This window comes from Lolium rigidum, chromosome 2 (genome assembly GCF_022539505.1).
Source record: "Lolium rigidum isolate FL_2022 chromosome 2, APGP_CSIRO_Lrig_0.1, whole genome shotgun sequence".
Lineage (NCBI taxonomy): Eukaryota > Viridiplantae > Streptophyta > Magnoliopsida > Poales > Poaceae > Lolium > Lolium rigidum.
This window is the reverse complement of record NC_061509.1, coordinates 226,023,199-226,028,695: the sequence shown is the minus strand read 5'-3', so window position 1 is coordinate 226,028,695 and position 5,497 is coordinate 226,023,199.

The window sequence follows — 5,497 nt, the reverse complement described above, 5'->3', positions numbered from 1 at the left end:
TGCCTTCCAACATTCTCATACCATGGAGGAGTTTCTATTTGCAAATTAAGTTGCTTACTGATAAATCAGGGCAAAGCATGTGAAGAGAATTATTGATGAAAGTTAATAAATTGGGGCTGGGAACCCCGTTGCCAGCTCTTTTTGCAAAATTATTGGATACGCGGATGTGCCACTAGTCCATTATGAAAGTCTGTCGGGAGTAAATGACAAGATTGAAAGATAAACACCACATACTTCCTCATGAGCTATAAAACATAAACACAAATTGAGAAGCATTTTGAAGGTTTTAAAGGTAGCACATGAGAATTTACTTGGAATGGTTTGAAATGCCATGCATAGGTATTTATGGTGGACACTCTGGAATAACTTGGTTTTCATGGGTTTGGAAGCACGAGCAGCGTTCCCGCTCAGTACAAGTGAAGGCTAGCAATAGACCGGGAAGCGACAATCAAGAGAGCAGTAACTGTCATGATCATGCTTGCGACAAAATAAATTAACGGAGGCATAAAAGTGATACAAGAACTCTGAGGTAAAGTAAATCATCGAGGCTTAATTGACTTTTGTTCAGTCATATGCATGCGTGAGCATGTGCCAAGTTGATTCAAGTGAATTATTCAGAGGAGGATACCACAATGTCATATCTATCTATGAATAAAGCAATGCAAGCAAATATTTATGACATGCTACTCATATTAATAAATTGGAGCTAAACATGAGAGATCATGAACTACTAGACTTCATTAAATGACATATACCTCACATGAACCAAAGCATAAAGCTACTGGACATTAATGGATCAAAGAAATTCATCCAACATAGCAAAAGAGGCAATGCGAAATAAAAGGCAGAATCTGTCAAAACAGAACAGTCCGTAAAGATGGATTTTATTGAGGCACCAGACTTGCTCAAATGAAAATGCCCAAATTGAATGAAAGTTGAGTACATATCTGAGGATCACTCACGTAAATTGGCTTAATTTTCTGAGTTACCTACGAGAGAATTAGACCCAGATTCGTGACAGCAAAGAAATCTGTTTCTGCGCAGTAATCCAAATCTAGTATTCACTTTACTATCAAAGACTTTACTTGGCAAAACAAAACACAAAACTAAGATAAGGAGAGGTTGCTACAGTAGTAAACAACTTCCAAGACACAAATATAAAACAAAGTACTGTAGTAAAATAAACACATGTGTTATCTTCCAAGAAGTTCTTTCTTTATAGCCATTAAGATGGGCTCAGCAGTTTTTATGATGTACTCGCAAGAAATAGTAGTTGAAGCAAAAGAGAGCATCAAGAGGAAAATTCAAAACAAATTTAAGTCTAACATGCTTCCTATGCATAGGAGTTTTGTAAATAAACAAGTTCATGAAGAAAAAAGTAACAAGCATAGGAAGACAGAACAAGTGTAGCTTCAAAAATTTCAGCATATAGAGAGGTGTTTTAGTAACATGAAAATTTCTACAACCATATTTTCCTCTCTCACAATAACTTTCAGTAGCATCATGAGCAAACTCAACAATATAACTATCACATAAAGCATTCTTATCATGAATCTCATGCATAAAATTATTACTCTCCACATAAGCATAATCAATTTTATTAGTTATAGTGGGAGCAAATTCAACAAAGTAGCTATCATTATTATTCTCATAAAGTGTAGGAGGCATAGTATAATCACAACAAAATTTACTCTCCATAGTAGGTGGCACCAAAAGACCACTATCATTATAATCATCATAAATAGGAGGCAAAGTATCATCAAAGAAAATTTTCTCCTCAATGCTTGGGGGACTAAAAAGATCATGAAAACCAGCTTCCCCAAGCTTAGAACTTTCTATATCATTATCAACAATGGTGTTCAAAGAATTCATACTAATATTACTACCAGCATGCAAATAATATTTCATAGGTTTTTTAATTTTCGCATCAAACAATCCATGTTTTAAATCAGGAAATAGAATAAGAAGCTCATTCTTGTCCATTATGCCAAACTAGTGTAAACAAGAAACAAAAAGATGCAATTGCAGGATCTAAAGGAAATAGCTTCGAGTACTTACAACAGAGAAAATAGCTTAGTAGCCGAGATCGGAGTGTGAGTACCTTTTACCTTTCCTCCCCGGCAACAGCGCCAGAAAATAGCTTGATGTCTACGGGAGCTTCTATTCTTGTAGACAGTGTTGGGCCTCCAAGAGCAGATGTTTGTAGAACAGCAGCAAGTTTCCCTTAAGTGGATCACCCAAGGTTTATCGAACTCAGGGAGGAAGAGGTCAAAGATATCCCTCTCAAGCAACCCCGCAACCACAAAGCAAGAAGTCTCTTGTGTCCCCAACACACCTAATACACTTGTCAGATGTATAGGTGCACTAGTTCGGCGAAGAGATAGTGAAATACAAGTAATATGGATGGATATGAGTGGTAATAGCAATCTGAATGAAATATGGCAGCGAGTAAACATGCAACAAAACAAGTAAACAAACGGTGATTCGATGCTTGGAAGCAAGGCCCGGGGATCCTGCTTTCACTAGTGGACACTCTCAACATTGATCGCATAATAAATAACTCTTTCTCATATGTGCTACATACACTCTTTTGTTGGATGACAAACACCAGTCGTTGTGTAGGGCTACAAGAGCACCTCAATGCCGGAGTTAACAAGCTCCACAACATTCGATGTTCATATTTAAATAACCTTAGAGCATAATAGATCATTGCAAAATAAACCAAGAACTAACATAGCGCACACACTCGTCCACATTACACTATGAAGGAGGAATAGATCACATCAATACTATCATAATGATAATTAACTCCACAATCTACAAGAGATCATGATCATAGCCTACGACAAGAACCACACGGTGCACACACTAGTCACCTTTACACCATGCGGGAGGAATAGACTACTTTAATAACATCACATGAGTAGCACACAACTAGTAGCGATACAAAGCTCATATGAATCTCAATCATGTAAAGCAGCTCATGAGATTATTGTATTGAGGTACATGGGGGAGAGATTAACCACATAGCTACAGCGGAGCCCTCAGCCTCGAGGGTGGATTACTCCCTCATCGTGGAGGCAGCGATGGCGGTGAAGATGGCGGTGGAGACGGCGGTGGAGATGGCTCCGGGGGCAATTCCTCGTCCCGGCAGGGTGCCGGAACAGAGAGTTCTGTCCCCCTGTTATCACCAGAATTTGACCGGATCAGAGGTGGGCCGCGATTGGAGAAGAGTTTGAAGAAGATACATGAAAGAAGTACATGAATCGGCCTTTTATACCAAGTTGGGCTAAATTGCCCGTGTATCTGTAACATATTAGATCGCATCTTAGTTTAGAAGTTAGAGTTTTGCCCGTGCACGGTTTGGTGCACGCCTCAATTAGAAAGTCCCCTGGACTATAAATATGTATCTAGGGTTTATGGAATAAACAACAACCAACGTTCAACACAATCAATCTCGGCGCATCGCCAACTACTTCGTCTCGAGGGTTTCTCCGGTAAGCACCATGCTGCCTAGATCGCATCTTGCGATCTAGGCAGCATAAGCTTATTACGTTGTTCATGCGTTGCTCGTGCTTGAAGCCTTTTTGATGGCGAGCAACGTAGTTATCTTAGATGCGTTAGGGTTAGCATTGTTCTTCGTATCATATGCTCGTCGTAGTGCAACCCTTATGCATTTAGCCGCCCTTACACCTATCTTAGGTGTAGGGGCGGCACCCGCTTGATCATTGTTTAGTAGATCCGATCCGTTACGGTTGCTCCTTGTTCTTCAAGGATTAGTTTAATATCCGCAATAGTTAGGCCTTACAAAGGGTTGGAGGATCCAGCGGCGTGTAGGGTGTGGTTTGCTGGCCCTAGACAGGATGTTCCGGGGATCAACCTCGTGTTGGTTTTTAGGCCCTGTCTAGGATCGGCTTACGATCACCGTACGCGAGCGCGAGGCCCAATCATGAGTAGGATGATCCGATTATGCGGTGAAAACCCTAAATCGTCGTAGATCGCATTAGCTTTATCTTGATCAAGCAGGACCACCATATATTCGGACACCTTGTACGAATCATGGGTGGATCGGCTCTTTGAGCCGATTCACGGGATAACTCGAGAGCCGATCGAGGCTCATATTTAACGTTTACGTGTGTGCCCTGCAGGAAACTAAGCGAGGCATCATCCAACACCTTCCTGACCAGGTATAGGTCAGGTGGCACGCCCTTGCGACAGCATCGGACGTGTGACCAGAAGGCTTTGCGGGCCGTCGCTCTGAGGGACTAGGGCCAGCCGCAGCCCTGAGTTGTTCCCGGCTCTACGGTGTTGCCAGTCGTTGCTCGACGGTGGGTTTCTGACCGCAACACATTCTGGCACGCCAGGTGGGACCATCTTCGACATCCACCGCATCGCCATCTACATCCGAGATGGCGGAAAGCACTCCGGTCAAGTACGAGGATCTGACTGACGAGCTCAAGAAGAAACATGACGAGATCAAGGCAGTCCTCGAAGCCGACCTCATCGGCTCTTTCCACAGAACCCGCTCCCATGGCATCAGGTGGAAGGGGTTCTCACCTGAAGGCGCGCTCGATGGAGTGGACCTGTCCACCCCGTCAGAAGAACACACCAAGTCGCTGCGTCAGAGGATCAACTCCATGATGGCCCATTCGCTGCACCACCACTCTGGGGACCTGGTGAACACTTTGGAGCGTGTCGCTCTGCGCGTGATCCAGGAAATCATGAGCCATCAGTACCCTCTGTCAGGACCAGCTCTCGGGACCTATCAAGGAGAGGTGCCGCTCCAGTCCCGTCCACCGATGCCATGCACATTGGCAGCACCGGAAGTGCCGAGATCACCGGCATGCGCCGTCGGCATGGCGGAAGATATGTACCCTGGGAGGCCACAGCCAGGACACCTGTTCAACATCCATATGGTAGAACTTGGGTACCGCCCTGGTAAGGGTAGTGATGAGGGCAGCTGCTCTCATAGCGGGGACAAAGGGGGGGCTGGTCCACGTGATCGGCCCCGACACTGCCACAAGGTCCTGGTGATGATCAAGATGGAGGCCGATTCCAGCGATCGGACCGTGTTATCCGCGCCACCGGCTCTCCCAGTATTTGGCGTCGACCTCACAGGTGACGGAAAGTTAGGGTACGGGTTCACCTCGGCTGATGAGCTAGAGGAAGTCGACATCGGCCCTGGGGATAAGTCGCGACCAACTTTTATCAGCAAAAAGTTGGATCCACAGCTCAGGAGTCAGATGATTGCTCTATTGAAAGAATACCCAGATTGCTTCGCATGGGACTACACAGAGATGCCTGGGTTAGACAGGAGCATCATCGAACATCGGCTCCCCCTTAAGAAAGGATTTCGGCCGTTCCAGCAACGAGCACGTCAGATGAGAGCCGAATTCTGGAAGAAGTCAAGAAAGAAATCGAGAAGATGTTGGCCGCCGGGTTCATCAGGCCATGCAGGTATGCTGAGTGGATCTCCAGTATCGTTCCTGTAGAGAAG